The sequence below is a fragment of the Bidens hawaiensis genome, unplaced genomic scaffold (assembly GCF_021521415.1).
Source record: "Bidens hawaiensis isolate Kalapana, Puna unplaced genomic scaffold, B.hawaiensis_p1.1 tig00027767_1, whole genome shotgun sequence".
NCBI lineage: Eukaryota > Viridiplantae > Streptophyta > Magnoliopsida > Asterales > Asteraceae > Bidens > Bidens hawaiensis.
The window spans coordinates 197,399-206,256 of NW_027494501.1; the positions used below are offsets into that span (position 1 = coordinate 197,399).

At 33.9% G+C, this 8,858-nt stretch overlaps 1 pseudogene across 2 annotated transcripts; it reads right to left on the reverse strand.

The window, feature by feature from the left end:
* Positions 1-4,837: 4,837 nt before the first annotated feature.
* LOC143575863 (L-type lectin-domain containing receptor kinase IX.1 pseudogene) lies at positions 4,838-7,519 on the reverse strand (annotated as a pseudogene). 2 transcript variants are annotated; one of them, XR_013142845.1, is made up of 2 exons: positions 5,264-7,519; positions 4,838-5,002 (listed from the first exon to the last, which is right to left on the reverse strand). The product of XR_013142845.1 is annotated as an L-type lectin-domain containing receptor kinase IX.1 pseudogene, transcript variant X2 (transcript). The 2 variants fall into 2 exon arrangements; XR_013142844.1 differs by lacking the exon at positions 4,838-5,002 and having other exon boundaries at positions 5,170-7,519.
* Between the last annotated feature and the right edge of the window lie 1,339 nt (positions 7,520-8,858).

The window sequence follows — 8,858 nt, forward strand, 5'->3', positions numbered from 1 at the left end:
ATTTGCTATGTTTGAATTCGGTTATTGTATGAACATGTTATGTGACTCTTATGATTTTGTGAAATTAAATGAGTTGATTAAATATTGTCACTTTAATAGTGTCTTGTGTTTTTGGGCAATCGGTTGCACCCCGGAATGTTCCGCCGCCTTTGGTTGGGGTGTGACAGATTGGTATCAGAGCCACGAGACTATAGGATAGGTGGTTAGACGTAACGACCTACTATAGTCTATGCTTTAGGGTCCTTATACATGTTGTCTATGCGTGTTTACCCTACTCGATTGTTTATTACACTTATTTATTTATATACTCATTAAATCGTAAATATACACATACACACACTCTCATAATAATTTAAGGTATCCTTACCTTACCGCAAAAACATTAGTTTTAATTATGTTTTATGGATCACGAGCTTAACTTGGATCCCATTGTTTCAAATCTCCTTAAAGATTGTCTCATATGAGACGACCACTTTAAGTTGTCGAATGCGAGCGTTTCGGTTGCTATCCAAATTTTTGGTGTTGAAACAATAGAGCCACGGTGATACGTGGACAAGTGTTTTGACATCACGTTGTATCTCGATTTATTATTTTTTCATTATCGCTATTTGAGTCGAAAACATGAAAGACGCGGTGGTACGTGCACATGTTTAGACTCCAACATGGTGTTTTTGTAAAAAGGTTTTTAGTATCGGAATATCAAGTCATGGTGGTTCATGCACGATTTTTCTGCCTTTAAATCTTAACACATTATTTACAAATTTTAAGGATTTAAACATTTTTTCCTTTTATTTTGTCATATTAATTCTCATCACAAGTTCTCATTTATAAATGTTATTTTTTTATTGTGAATAATTCGTTTATATCTTAATTTCACATGGTAAAGTTTCTACGCAAATTTACTTATTCTGGTTTAATACCGCGGTTTTTGTTACAAAATTTCATTTATTGTGATCTCTTCAATGTAAGTTATATATTTATATATATATATATGTGAACTATCTATAATGACTTTTTTATATGTCATCTTTGTTCATTAAGACTACCTATAATCATACTCTCCATCATATAAATTTCATTATATTAAAAATATTTTATGATAAATTTTACCTTGAATTTTCAAGTAAATCCTCATTATATAAAATTTAAATTGTCTTTAAAGTCCTCATACAAGATTTCATAATATTTTAATTTTATATCGATCCCGTCTATTTTGAACTATCATTTCACAATTTCGATTATTTAAATTTCTCACGACATTTTAATTACACTATATTGTATAATATGCATGGTAGAATTTTCATTACCCAAATTTATTCTCGTAACAACTTTCATTATGCAATTTTTGGTTCATTATAAAGTTTTCAAAAATAATATTTGCATCATACGATTTTCCTCGTTTTAAATTTCTTATGATAATTTTGCCATGATTTTTCAAGAAATTTACAAACTTATAGCTTGAAATTGTCTTGAAATCCTCATGTAAAACTTCATAGAAATTCTATTCTTTTTAAAGACAAAAAAAATCATTTATTTCGATTTCTCGATTCACAATGCCGGTCATTTTAACTTACCATGATATGTTCATTATACGATATTAGATAACGAACATGATAAAAATTTTCATTATGCAAATTTGTATTCCCAAAAACGACATTCATCATTCATAGTCATACCTCATAACAAATTTTGGCATTCAATTCACTTATTTTAATTTCCTCATAAGCAGAATTTTATTTTGATCCTTATAAAAAATTATTTTGCTTCCTCATGACAATCGGCTTTTATTTTTACAATAAATTTCAAAATGCAAATTTTATTGTCTTAGTTTTCCATGATATTTTCCACTACATAATTTTAAGCATGTCGAGAGCGATTTACATTACGACGGTTGGTTTGTTTCAAATTTTCTCGTAAATATTTACAACTTAAGACAATCCGATGTATCTTAACAACTCTCGTTTTAGTGGAAAATTTTTAGCAAAAAAAAAAATTGTTGTGATTCACAAGCTTGAATCTCAATGTTTTATTTTATATATATTAACTTGTAATTTTAATTATCAAAAATTTCATGAATGTTTCAATCATTATGTATAAATTATGATATTTTCAGTTTAAAACTTATTATTAGTCAAATTTCCCTAAACGCAACCACAAGCTTCTAAACACTCGTATTCCAAATCGAACTACTGCCTTAAACCTAATCATCCTTACATTTCAAAAGTTTTCCCACGCACTCAAATCTTTCCTCAATGTGAACGAAACCGAACATACCAGAGTTATACCCTCACCAACTCAAACCCCATGCAAATCCAAGATGTATAACACCAAACCAACAAAAAGCCCTAAATACCGACACTTTTACGCCATGAGAACCTCTCAAACATACTATCATGATACTTCAAAGGCACCAAAAAACACACCCACAAATGCCTTGAACATATACAAACAAAAGTTTATCCAACTATGACTTAATCCTTCGACCCATGCTATGTCAAATCACAAACCATGTCACCACGCCGTTCCCATTCAACCATAGGATTTAATATCAAAATAGTAACTCAAACACTCCTTGCAAAATACATGTATAAACCAAACCTCAACCCAAATTAGTAAATGTTGACTTATCCAACCCATCAACTTAACCAAACTTAAATAAGCAAACCTCAATCCAAATAGCCCAACCACTACTCACACAAGTCATCTAAGCCTAACTCACTCAAACGACCTAAACTCAACAAACCCCATCAATCCAACTCGAGAAAATCCAATTTCTCAAGACACCCGAAACACACTCACTCTTCAAAAATTTCCATCAATCCAACTAAATGTTTTATACTTGAGTCTTAAACCACAAACTTTATTGTATACTTTACTTAAATAAATGCTCGATTTGGTGTTCTATGCTTACATGCTAATGTGTTCACCGCTTTTGGTTGGTTGATTTATAAATCCGAAGCTATTTGGTATTCTCTTATAGCAAGGTGCCGTTAATGTATTTTTATTAACGATTTCATATAAATCCGAAGCTATTTGGTATTCTCTTATAGTAAGGTGTCGTTAATGTATTCTTATTAACGATTTCATTATCTAAATGGTTGCTATTATTTATTGTTTCGTATACAAGTTGTGGATTTTCCTATTATATATTTATTGTTCAAAACTATGAAATTGCTCACCAACCTTTGTGTTGACAAATTCTATTTTATGCAATGTTGCAGGTTTGACTTAGGTTGACTCGAGGTTTGGAGAAAAACGTTATCAAGACTATTAGGATTTTAGCAAAACGAACAATATATTGTTTGCTATGTTTGAATTCGGTTATTGTATGAACATGTTATGTGACTCTTATGATTTTGTGAAATTAAATGAGTTGATTAAATACTGTCACTTTAATAGTGTCTTGTGTTTTTGGGAAATCGGCTGCACCCCGGCATGTTACGCTGCCTTTGGTCGGGGTGTGACAACTAAACAGGCTATGAAGATAGACAACAGGTTTTGAGAACTAACTAGATTTCAACTCAAAATCATTCCTAATGGTCATTTTATTCTAGTCTAAACATGAAATCGGTTAAAAAAATTGATTACAGTAATGTGGCAGGTAACACGCATTTAACTTATAGTTTAAATGATAACGAATCAAAGGATTATCACTCTATTACTCATGAAATGAATTACACAAGAAATTGAGAACGAATTTAAACAAAATTATCTTCCCCTAAAACTGAATTTTCTTCCATAATGCAGCAGTTAACAATTAAACAAACATCTGGATTAGACAATGAAGTAGAGTAATTATATATACAAGTAATTACGTAATTAAATCATCGAGTAATTACAATTACTCTATGATTTAATTACATAATTAATCTACTTGTATATATAATTACTCTACTTGATTCTTACAATTAACACGTTAATTTCATTTGTACGTTAATTTTCCGCTAGACCATATTACTCATGAACACAATCATTGGTATGCCTTTATCCAAATCCTTCGTCAAAATCTGCATTAGCATATCCTAACACCACGTTAGCTCTTCTACTGCACGTGAGATGCATGTATCCGACATAGTTCATGCACATGATGTAATATGAATAAGTTTCTGTTTAAGAATCTTTTGAAATTTGAATAACAGAGTCTTAGGTGTTGTTTGTTTTTCTAAAAATGGTATGCGCAGGTTCTTTTGTTTGCGTCGCGCAGACCACGCACAGATATTGTCATTTGTAGACTGTTTGTTTTTACGAATATGCTTCATTAAAAAACGTCTGCGTGAACTCTTCTTAGTGCAGATCGACCTGACTCATCCACTTTTAAAATCTTCAAAGGTCTGCAGAGTGTTAAATACCAACACGCACTACCCACTAACACCACCCACCACCCATCGCCCGCCACCACCACCGTCTACCACTATCACCCACCACCGCCGTCTACCACTACCGCCGCCTCCGTCCACCTCCACAACCCACCATCCTCCACCACCACCTTCTACTACAATCGTCCACCATCACCTACTACCACAGTTCGTACACCGCTAGCAGTCTACAGACGTTAAAAAACAAACAGTTTTCTTCTTGCATACTACAGAGGTTTGGTCCACCTTTTCTTTTACAGATGCATGTACCTCTGAAAAATCAAACAACACCTTAGTGCTTGTTATGTTTGTTATGTCCGGGTCTTAGGGATCTGGACGTTGTTAACACCTCTTTTCAAGTGATCTAGTTCAATTTCTGTTTTATTGTATATAATACCTATCCAATATTAATCAAAAAGCATTTTCTTGTCAATTTCATCTATTTAGCCTTATATATTCTTTCTGATACCAACATTAACCACGTGAAGGCCAAGAGTATGGAGCAACACCGAATCAAACATTCATATTTATTTAGTTTGTTATTTAGGTTGTAGGTGCTACTTTATGAACAATGTGACTTGCTCAATACTACAGAATTCTCAACTAATTAAAACTCTTTACTCAAACTTGGCCCATCAATACCCAGCCTCCAGAAAGCGCCAAATGGGAAAATGCCGACCCCATTAAAGGTAACATCATATGCTTGTATGTATTTACACATTCAGAAATTGCTACCTTTTGGTATTAAATATCGCAAATTGAATACAAGACTTACATAACTGAATATGAATGAAAAGAAGAAACACTCGCAACATAGGTTAAACGAAATACGATTATTGATTACTTGGTGCCTTATTCGGTCCACCAGTATTTTAATATATATATACATACTTGTTTGATAGTTATACAACCGTAAACAGTTGTGATTAACTGCCAAACGATAGTTGAAAGCCCTATTTGCAATCCCTAAAAAAAGAAGTAATTAAATAATAATAGAATTTAACGACCATACATATAAGATGAAGATGTTGACAAATCCACATTAGAGCCATCAAAAGACAATGGCATGGGTGTTGTGAAGTAAGACGCTACAGGCATCTTTATAGGGAGTGTAGGGAGGGATGCTTCGGAGTTTAGTACTTGAATCACTTGTCTCATTGATGGACGAAGCTTTGAGTCAGGATGTACGCACCATAACCCAACAATCATCAAACGCTTGACTTCTTCTTCATCAAACTCTGACTCGAGACGTGAATCGACTGCTTCCAATAAGGTACCAGTCCCATAAATTTCCCAAATCCATTCCGGTAACCATATGTACTTTTCTTGTGCCTTATAGTCAATCGATTTTCTCCCACATACTATTTCTAATGCAACAACTCCAAAGCTAAACACATCCGATTCTTTGCTTACCTTTCCTGTGATAGCACACTCTGGAGCTATATAACCCAAGGTTCCAGCCAAAATCGTTGTCTGAGAACCTTTGTCATGGTTAACACTCTTTGCTAACCCAAAATCGCCAAGCTTCGCATTAAAATTTGAGTCTAACATCACATTACTTGATTTGATATCTCTATGCAAAACACACTGCTCCCGTTCTTCATGTAGATATAATAAACCGGAAGCCAAACCAATAGCAATTTTGTACCTTGTTTCCCATGTCAACAAGCTCTTTCCCTTGAAAAGATGCGAGTCTAAGCTTCCATTTTCCATACACTCATAAACAAGCAGGAGATCTCCTTTCTGGTGGCACCAACCAATGAGTTGCACCAGATTTCTATGCCTCAACTGACTAATGATCATGACTTCGGATGCATACTCTTTGAGTCCCTGTTTGGAAGTCTTTGATACCCTTTTGACTGCTACATACATGCTCAGATCTTTCAAAAACCCTTTATAAACTCCTCCAAAACTTCCCTCTCCAAGCTTCTGCTTCTCTGCAAAGCCACCAGTTGCTCCCGCTAATTCACGGTATGAGAATCTTTTAGGACCAGTGGCACCCATCTCAAGTTCATGGTTCATCACAGAATATCCTAATTCCTTGACTTCATCACTATCGTTTTTCTTCTTCCTCCATAAAACGAACGCAAGTATAACAAGAAGTGCGATTAGTACCGTTATCCCAGATACTAATCCCACCACAAACCAGAGCTTGTTTTCATGTAAATTAGAACTATTAAACGTCCAAGATTTTACAGTATTTTGATCAAACAACTCACCAGTTGCAGCCGAAAACCCGAAAGCAACCCATTCAGGAAGCTCACTCCGGAGATCAACAACATGAAATACTTCATCTAGTTCGACTTTACCATTCCGAAAACCAGTGAAGGAAACACTTAGATTTCTGGAAGTCGAATCATATTTAACCGAAACTTGACACTCTCTTCCACTTGACATGTCATTTAGCCATGGTGTTTGTTTAATAGAAGAATGAGAGTTAACGTTAATACCTACATGATCACACATGGAACTACTTTCCCAAACGTTGCAATAAGGATCAAACTCCACCCAAACATATCGATCGGCACTATTATTAGCTGTGGTATTTGCCTGATCTGGATCCGCAGCACCATGTATCAGAGAACTATCCTGAGCAAGGAAGAATATGAAACCGTCATCTTGACGATGAAGTTTCCGCAAGTCAGATAATTTTACAAAAGAAAAGCTGGTAGAGAAGCTGGCTAGGTCACCAGAGCTCTTGTCCCAAAGATGAAGCCGATCGATGTATGACACCCGCCCGATGACTATGCCATTTTTATTTTCTGGGGTCACCTGAATTGCATCTTTAGAGATACTAGCACCACCATCTAATATGAACATATCCTTGTCATTTGGACTGAATTTTGTAAAATTGAAAGAAATTGAGGCTGCATAAGGTATTAAGATAAGAAGGAAGCATGCTAAGATATTGGCCATGATTCAGCAGAAATTAAACTTGGTAAAAAATTTCAGACTTTCATGGCAATTAGCATGAATATGAACCAGAAACCCTATCTGCTCAATTGTTAGTTATGAGGACAGAATTTGAAGTAGATTTTTCTAAGGTTGGTCAGTCAATATGTTTAAGGCGTGTGGGGGCTATATGAGCTTGGTCTTCATCAAGATATTATTTTTAGAATTATTCAATAATTGGTTGACTTCTTTTAAATAAAAAGAACACAAAAAAGATAAAGAATTATAAAATAAATGGTTGACTTCTTTTATTTTTATTTTTTTGAACGGCCAACTAAGTAACGAGGGTACCCCGTACACGACCAATTATTCAATAATTGGTTGACTTCTTTTATAACAACGGAAACCCAAAAAATAACCAATAGAATTAGTCCTTTTTAATTTAATAAGGATTTTAAAAATAATAATAATAAGTTTTATATATAGCATCTTGTTACGCTAATTAATGTGTAATAGACTTAAAACAAGAAATCTCGATAGGTTGGGTTTAGTTATTCTCAAACCCAAACCCAATTATCATAACATGTTTCAAACCCGTCGAATTTTATTCGAGTAATTACCTGTCGGGTTTCGGGGATACCCATTGGGCTTCAAATCGGGTATTGACGAAAAAAAAGCTGTCGGGTTTCTATTGGGTTTTGACAAAATATAACTAAAGGATTACAGACAATTATTACAATAAAAATAAAATGTCTCAAATGATTGTCATAAACAAGTTTCGACAAATAAACATATATATTTAAAAATACTTATAATAAAAAGTTATGTCGGGTATATAATCGGGTAATCGGATCTGGTAATCGAATTTTTAAAAATCCCAGACCCGCGAAAAATTTCAAAATTAATCTCAAACTCGTTCAAAAGCCTAACAGGTCAGGTATTACTCATCCCAATTATATCGGGTTTCAAATTTTTCCATCAGGTTCATGTTTCACTTCCAAGAGGGCGAATTTCCTGACGATGAAACAAATAGGACCCAGTTGTTAACTAATTACAAAACACATTATATTTGTTGTCAAATCAAATACTTGAAATTTTGGCATAACAGAATTCCAGATTATATCAAATAAGAGATCGTGTTACAAAACACATTACATGCCTAACATTGATGGGCTAATAGGCGTCATGTACTATTCTAAAATGCGCAACTTAATTGATATTTGATGTGTGCCCATTGCCTAAGCTCTTGAGCAAGGTCATCTATAAGGGGAGTAAACCCAAGTTAAGGTTTTAGGCTTTTACTTGGATAGCGTCTTAAATTTATGCATCCTATTTATGATTAGTTGTTTTACTTTGTAATAATAAAATTGGAAAAACGCCTCGACTTCTCGTTTCATTTTAGGCGTCTTAAAAAATGTGCAACATATATGTAATTAGTTGTTTTGCTTTGTAACAATAAAATTCGAAAATGGCCACATTCATCACTTCATCTTCAAGGTCGGTGTTCAAAAATATCCGAGTCTGTATCCGAGAATCTGAATCCAAACTATCATCCGAATCCTGGATATCTGAATTTTTGGATTCGAATAATGATTTGAAAATTTTTGGATA